The following is an 8879-nucleotide window of genomic DNA, read 5'->3' on the forward strand; positions in this document are numbered from 1 at the left end:
AGGGCCGCCACGGTCAGCCTAGCATATCCAATGAAAGGCTGAGTCATCCCGGAGGATAAAACTCGAAGTCCTCAATCCTTCGAGTTCCACACTCCGGGACAGAGATCATACCGTCCTTGAATGGAGCGTAAGCGGCCACTCTCCATGGGTTATCCATGGAGAAGGCTGGTAGCGACTCATAAGGAGGTAGCTGGAGAATGCCAGCACTTGCTACTGGGGAGACTGGATGAGGAGCCTGAGCAAGCCCAGCTACTCGGTCCTCATTCTCCCTAACTCTGTTAGAGAGATCTTGGATGGACTGGCCCGACTGACTAAGGGTGCTCGACAGCTGTGCAAACATCTGTTCGAACTTGGTTCCGAGGGCGGAGACCTGCGAGCCTACCATCTCTCCTACCTGTTGCATCACCACTGCTGAGAAGGCAGTGGGTCAAAGGTGCTCGGTCCCGCTACTCCAAACCGGCGTTGCCGGAGTGGATGCGGTGGAGGCCGGAGAAGGCATTGGCTCAGCAGGAGCGCGAGCCTTCTCCTTAGAAGCCTTGCTTCTAGAGCTCTTGGGAGTATGAAGAGCTCGGCTTAGCCTTCACCACGCGTCAGCATAGGAAGTCGAAGACTTCTTAACTGAAGAAGACGACGACGACTTTTTAGAAGTCGTCTTATGGAGGGTCTTCTGTTCTCTCTGTCCCTTCACCTTTGGGGGTACAGAGAGAGCGGGAGAGCGGGCAGGGATCTCAGATCCCGTAAAGCCTTGGAAAGAAGCAGTAGAAGAGGGACAGGAGAAGATCCAGGAGCGCCCAAGGAAAGACCTTGGGCGCCCGACACACCTACCTCAACCAACAAATCCTCCGCACCTACCGCCATAGGCTCAATATTTAGGTCCAAGGTTGCGACGTCTGGGACCGTCTCTTGTGTGGCCACGGTCCCCGAACGACTGCTGCACCTCTTGCTGGATGGAGGCGATGAGAGGGGCTGCAGAGATAGGGTCAACGTATCCTGTTGATTTGCCGCCGGGGAAGATCTGGACAGCCAGCTTCTTATCCAAGATGTATGGCTGGCCCTTGGCGGCGTTCTTCCGAAGCCGCCCACCCAAGCCTTCAGGGTTGCTAGGGCGACTTCCCTCACACCGGCAGCCTGAAAGAGAAGGCGAAATGAAGCTTCTAGTGGCGGGGACGGGGTTTAACAAGCTTATGACTAAGTGTTGTTAGTAATACGATAAAGAAGTCTAAAATCGACTTACCCCCCCCACCAGCTGACTGACAAGGTCATAACAGATGGCGCAGGCTTCCGGGTGCCAGACGATCATGGCGTTGTGAGTCGTAGCACACGCGGCGTGAGTCCTGCACTCATCGTGGGCGCAGGGGTCGTACAGAGCCGCATTGCACCCTATGGACCTGACAGTTGTAGCCTGTAAGTGGAAAGATACATAAGCATCAGGAGAACACTTACAGCCTAACAATTGCTCCGCTGCATGCCGGAGCGAGAAAGTTAGATTAAACCAGAGCCCCACCATAATACGTGTGGTAACAAGATGGTTGGAGTTTGTCCAAGGCTACGCCGGAGACAAGAGAAAGAATCCAACCATGGTGTGGTGGTGAGAGATGAAACCACGACGGAAAACGACGGAGATGGTATCCACACAGTTATAATAATACTAAAAATTCATCGTAAAATTAGGGTATATCCTTAAAAATAACGAAATAAATATCAGTCTTTTCCCCCGTCTACTAGAAGAGTGCCCGGTAAGAAGCAAGCTCTCCTCCGGAAGCGGGAAAAAAGGGAAGGATATAGTAGGCAAGCAATAGACCACTAGTAGTGACCACCCCGTCCGCTGGCGGAGCCAGACGAACTATAACCAAAGGTGCCCCGGCTGCGGCGGAAGGCTCCGTTCGTTATAGTAGGGGAAAGGTGGGACTGAGCAATGGGGGGGGGTGGGGGGGGGGGGGGGGGGGGGGGGGGGGGGGGGGGGGGGGGGGGGGGGGGGGGGTTCCCGGCGTAATGCGGCGGGAGAGAGAGAGAGAGGGGGGGGGGGGGGGTGGCCTACTCCTCCCCGTCCCAACAACTACCCGCTCGGTGACCCGGTACCCGAAACAAGTGGTCGCCCTATACCCCAGCTGGGAAGAACCCCTGGCCTCCTCAGAGAAGGAGGGAGGAAGGCTACTGAGGTTGTCATGGCAACCAAGGGGTCCCCCAGACCCCTCCCTATACCTGGTAGGGAGGGAAGGGGAAGGGAAGGGTAAGGTGCGATGGAACACGTGACCGCAAGTGGCCTAAGCCGCGATAGCAACACAACCGTGGGAGGGCCACGTGAACCAGGCTGTACCAATACATGGGACATGCACCTAGGCTAGCCTAACACCCTAAATAGAACTAAAATTACATCGTAAAAGGTGGAAAAGACACTTTTAGTAAAAGAAAAAGAAGCCCAGGAGGAGGCAAACTGTTCCGAGGAACAGTAGACTACTCGGAGCCAGCGATAGCCGATGAAGAGCAAGAGCCGGGATGCTGGGCCAGAAACACAGAATAGCCCTAAATACCAAACTAAGAGAAATGGTAAACGGGCTAACCTAGCTAAAAAGGCGATGTAAAAAACGATGAACGTGATATAGTAAGCCATAAGTACAAGAAGTCCCAGTATGGAAGACCGGGAATTCTTAACATGAGGCAGCATGGCGCCGCCACGAGTCGACCGGGAAAACCGTATATGACCTATTAGAAGGAAAATACTGGTCCCTGGAAGACTAAAATATGGTAAAATACTACTTATGAGGCACTTAACTTAGCCGATGCGATGGCAGCACGTTTCCATGATATATAAGGAGGTAAATCCAAAGATATACAGCACAAGTGAAAAATGCGTACAACGCGTACTGCTAATAATTAAGGATGACCGCTAGGGCGCTGCTGTCCGTGGCATCCCTAGTAGTAGTAGTAGCGGCCGCATCACCCGTTAGTATCAGCTCTCTCTATGTGGGGATTTTGATTGGAAGGTCTAAATGGTGAATGTCTCGTGGTAGTGATCCCACTCGCCCCTATTCTCATACCGACACTTCTTTTATAGAGTGAGCGAGTCAGTTTTTACTGACATTTTCTTAATTTTGTTTTTCTCTGGTAATTTTAGATTAATTTTGCCTAGAAAGAATGATATTAAGGATCCTTTTCATAGGCCGACACGAGCTGAGCCAGAAATCAATATTTGAAGCTTTTTTTTTTGATGGAAAATGCCAATAAAAATGCTGTTTTACATAGTTTTTAATACACCTAAAGCATTAAAAGTAAGGTTTTCTTAGGATTTTTTGATGATGTTCCGGCTTACAACGATTTTCGGCTGAGAAAGCAAAGTACTGGGGTGTGTGTTCATCTTTCTTTCAGTTCATCAAATGCTTCTTGCTGCTTGGCTGTCCACGTGAATGATGTGTTCCTTTAAAGGCTCAGTCAGTAAAGCGTGGATGGATATGACTGCAAAGTTCCTATGAACTTGCAATAAAAACCTGCTAACCTAAAAATGACTTTACGTCCTTCTTGCATGAGGTGTAGGATATTCCTTAATTGACTTAATAAATCTTTGTGTCGTTGACTTCTACACCCCTTTCACTTAATGCATGCCCTAAGTAGTCTATTTTCCTTTTAAGGAAATTACACTTTTTTAGTTTAAGCTTTTCTTAATCTCTTTAGGACTTCTCTTACTAATTCTATATGTTCCTCTATGGTATCTGTTGCTATTACCAAATCACTATGTAACGTGTACATCTTTGCCTAATAAGCTGCCCAAGATTTTATCCATTAATCTTACAAAGTTACCGGGCTTGACTTTAGATTCAAGGTTTGCAATGGCATCAGTGTTAGAAGCATGGGAGTATGTGGAATAATGATAGAAGGAGGACTGGAATAGAAAGATAGTGACCAGGAGTAGAGGGAATAGTAAGGCTAAGATCTTACTAAAGCTTAAGATACGAATCTAGGCTGACCGAAGCTCTACTCTCTGCTCTAACAGCCACCTTTCTCTTCCTTTTCCTTTTAACTTTTCTAAGGTCAGATTCAAGAACCTCCCACTTCCTTCCATCCCAATTCTTACACTCCCACAAGTATTCTCCTTAGGACATACCTGTCCCCTACAATTAGAACTGCACTTGGTATATACATCATAGCAAAACTTATTTAGCCTATAATAGTGAAGGTTTGAGGCACTTAATATGACACAACTAACTGAAAAGGGCTATTTTGAAATGACGTAAGCAAATTTTGATAATACTTCACCAACTTCCAGCGAATTCATGATTTGCTAACAACCAGTGAAACAGGGCTTGCAGCAGCTAGCGCAAGGTGTTACTTGTGCATGCGGCAAAAAAAGAATAAGCCCGCTGGCTTTTGTCATTACCAGGCAGACCTGTGCAGTGGGTGGGGCTTGTAACCTACACTGTGCAACGGAAGCATTAACATAATATTTTTAATTTAGGGTTTGCCGCACGAGGCTAAAGTATAGCTAAAGTAATTACTTGGTAAGTTACTTATATGAAATATGATATTGTTATGATACAATAAAGTTTGTTCATACTTACCTGGCAGATATATATAGCTGTATTCTCCGAAGTCCGACAGAATTTCAAAACTTACGGCACACGCAGTGGTCGGCCAGGTGGTTAGTACCCATTCCCGCCGCTGGGAGGTGGGTATCAGGAACCATTCCCATTTTCTATTCAGATTTTCTAGTGCCACTGTATGAACAAACTTTATCGTATCAAAACAATATCATTTTGTTCATGAAACTTACCTGTCAGATATATATATAGCTGAATCCCACCTTTGGAGGTGGGAAGGGACAGAATAGAATGATTTAGGAAACAAATTGCATGCAGATGATTGACATCTTGGTTCCATACCTGTTAGCATAGCTGACTTCGTGATTACTGTCACCCAAGTCGGCTTTTGCTTTACTAGAGTCACCAGCAAGGTAGTGACCTGTATAGCTGGTGAGTTCTAGATGATCTGTCAATGGGAGCGTGACCACAATGTGACTAGACCATATTGACCATACCATGAGGGCTAAGAAGTAATATATATCACCACCTGACCAACCTAGCCAAAGTTAAGGATGCCTAACTAAGGCTTAAGAATTGAGAAGTCCACCACTGGCGGCCAACCCAACAACTATAATTAACAGCTCTTCCTAACCATTTTCTATAGGATAGGATGAGTGGTACTTCTTGCCCCCAAGATTGTGTCTGCGGACACGTATGGCCCTAGCGAGCAGCAGATCTCATATGTCGTCTTCACATCCCGCAGGTATTGTGAAGCGAACACAGAGTTGCTTCGCTGAAGCATGGCACTCAGGATGTTACTGAGTGCCATGCTCTTTAGAAATGCCTCCGAGGCCGTGCCCTCACCTCGTGAGCATTTACTTTAAAAGTTTCAAATCCTTGTCCAAACATGACGAATGAGCCTCTTTGAAAAAGCTTTTTAGAAAGAACACCAGGGGCGTTCTTTGACATGGGCAAGTCTGGCCTTTTTACAACCGCAGGTTGTCCGAAGGACCTCGACTTTCCTTAGTTTTATCTAGATAAAACTTGAGAGCCCTGACAGGGCACAGGACTCTCTCTGGATCTTGCCCAATAATTTGTGCCATCCCCTTGATCTCCAAGCTTCTGGGTCAAGGGTTAGACGGGTTTCTATTCTTAGTCAAGAATGAAGGGCTTAGAGAACACACCGCATTATGTCCTCTGAAGCCAATATGTCCGCTGATGGCTTAAAGCTCACTAACCCTCTTTACCTATAGCGGTTAGAAATAATAATAAGCCTTTCTGGTCACGTGCTTTAAGTTCACAGAAAGGAGAGGTTCGAAAGTCTTCGACATCAGGAACTTCCAGACTACATCTAAGTCCCATGTCGGAAGCTTCGAACTATACAGTTTTGAGATTTCAACAGACCTCAAAGATCGTGACGGGCTTTGCCGTTCGACAGATCCAAATCTCTGAGTCTAAAGGTCGTCGACAACATACTTCTGTATCCTTTAATAGATGGGACTGCCAGCTTATCCACATTCCTCAGACGGAAAGGGAAGACGGCAATCTAATTCGCACAGGCCGAGGTGGAGGAAAAGCCATTCTTCCTGCACCATCTGCAAAAACGGCCCACTCCGGTTGGTACACTGCAAGATAGGAAGGTCTTCTTTGACTTGGCAATAGTACTTGCCACTAGTCTTGAAAAGCCTCTCACTCCGATCACCTTTCTGAGGCTCCTCTCGTAAAAGGGGGTTTTCTACTTGAAGTAGGGTCCAAAGACGTAAGTCGGAAATGTTTAATAGCCAACTCCGAAACTTTGCGAAGTTCCGGTAAAGGAACGTCCTGCAGAGCGTTCCGAAGAGTGTCCGATAAAGGAGCTTCCTGAGGAGCATACTGAAGAGCGTCCACAAAAGCGTGCAGAAAAGCGTCATGCTGGGCGTCTTGATGGGCGTCCACAAATGTGACGAGCGTCCAGAAAGCATCATGCCGGGCGTCTTGACGAGCGTCCAGAAAAGCGTCATGCTGAGCGTCCTACCGAGCGTCCAGAAAAGCGTCACGCTGGGCGTCCTGCCGAGCGTCCAGAAAAGCGTCCCGCAGAGCGTTCAGACGAGCGTCCAGCCAAGCGTCACGCCTGGCATCTTGACGAGCGTCCAGAGAAGTGTCACGCTGAGCGTCCAGACGAGCGTCCAGCCAAGCGTCACGCCTGGCGTCCTGATGAGCTTGCAGAGAAGCGTCACGCTGAGCATCCATAAAAGCGTCACGCCTGGCATCCAGCCGAGCGTCAAGAAAAACGTCACGCTTGGCGTCCAGCTTAGCTGCCGAAGCAGTATCATATCTGGCAGCCGACGGAGCGTCCCTTAGGGACGAGCGAGGGGCGTCTTGGCGAGCTGCTTAACAATGCAAAGCAGCTTGCCGGGCGTCAAGCTTAGCAGCTTGAACAACATCCTGTTTCACAGTAGAGCGAACGTCACGTAACGTATACGAGCGCCATGAAAGAATTATATATAATAAAGCTGACTTCGTGATTACTGTCACCCAAGTCTGCTTCTGCTTTACTAGAGTCACCAGCAAGGTAGTGACCTGTGTTGCTGGTGAGTTCTAGATGATCTGTCAACAGGGGCGTGACCACAATGTGACTAGACCATTTGACCATACTATGAGGGCAACGAAGCAAAAAACCGTCACCCAAGTCTGCTTCTACTTTACTAGAGTCACCAGCAAGGTAGTGACCTGTGTTGCTGGTGAGTTCTAGATGATCTGTCAACGGGGGCGTGACCACAATGTGACTAGACCATTTGACCATAGTATGAGGCGTTCTGGCGAGCCCGCGCGCCATTCATGAAGCGCGCGAGCGTTATAAGAAGACGTACGGCAATCGTCGTCAAGACGAGCCTTATGGACATTCTTCATCTCTGTGAATCCAGTCTCTCGAAGGCCAACATGGAGCGATCAGTGTCATGCTCGCTCCCTCTGATGCCAGAAATTATCTTATTACTTTTCCTAAGAGTTTGAATAGGGGAAAGAGACTAAACATACATCCCGTTCAATCCCATAGGATGGCGTATATTGCTACCGCTCCTGGATCGAGAATAAGGGAGCAGTCTAGAGGAAGCCTCTTCGTATTCAACATTGCAAAGAGATATGTCACAGGACGCCATTAAAGTCTCCACAAACCCCGATATACTTCTAAGCGAAGATTCTATTCGGACGTCAGTATTCGCTGCAGTCAATCAAGACGATACGCACGGACGTTCTGCCAACGTGCAACGAACCTCTTGAGGATCGTTACGTTCCGTGCTTGTTCTCACATCAGGCTCTCTCTCGTTAACTCGAACAGGGACCAAGAGAGTGTTTCTCGATACTTCTTGAGATATGCGAGAGCTGCGGAATTGTCCGAGTTGATCTGGACTACTGGGTAAACAACTCATTTTTAGAAGAACTGGAGAGCCAACCGAATTGCTTCCAATTTTATGAGATTATGAGCCAGGACATCTGTACCCCTCTCCAGATGCCTGGCACAGTCTCGCTATCCTCTTAGGTGATCCTTGACTTTGAGAGATGTTCAGAATCATTTCTAGATCTTCGATGCTATTCCAGTTTTCTGGGCAGGAAAAACTGGAGAGGTCTGAATTGCAGTCTATTCAGGGAAACAAACTTCTACAGTGATGAAATGGTCCCCAGCAGACTCATTCATTCCCTCACCGAGCATGTTTCCTTCCCTAATAAGGCTGCGCTTTGCTTAAGCAGGTGTGCATTATTATAGTGCTATGCCGCGGTAGACTCGTACAGAATTCTGTTACCTTGCGGTAAACAGAACCGAAAAGGTCTAATATATATCTCTGTTGAAAAAATTCTCGCAAAGCGAAGATGTTCATTCATGCATGCTAGAATTCCCCTCAACCCGAGGCTAAAGTCCGTGATTGTAGGGCAGAGATGCGGTTAGTCCGTCAATCCCGCAGGAGAGAGAGAGAGACGTAACCGACCGCGCATGGCAGACAACCAGCTGGAACTGAGCTGGCTCTAGTGAAAGCAGTGTACGTTCGCTGTCTCGCACTACTCTGCCTGAGTTGCCAGCTACTCCATTCTACGAATGAATAGGTTTGTTATCATCATCGAGCAGAAAGAAAAATCTCAAGCTGGTATATTTAAGCGAAACGGAATTTGCTAAATATAGAAGGCTGTATTGGTATTGTCGTAACAATACCTTAAATATCTAAAAGGGAAACCGGCAACTCCTGGAAGGTTGCAGGGAGTACCGATTAAATGCATAAGAATAATCGTCCTCTCGGTTGTCCTCCATAGGGGTGACTACTGTATGAGTATATAACTTGAATCATACAATCGCTTGATAGTAATAATAAAGTTTGTTCATACTTACCTGGCAGA

This window comes from Macrobrachium nipponense, chromosome 26 (assembly GCF_015104395.2).
Source record: "Macrobrachium nipponense isolate FS-2020 chromosome 26, ASM1510439v2, whole genome shotgun sequence".
NCBI lineage: Eukaryota > Metazoa > Arthropoda > Malacostraca > Decapoda > Palaemonidae > Macrobrachium > Macrobrachium nipponense.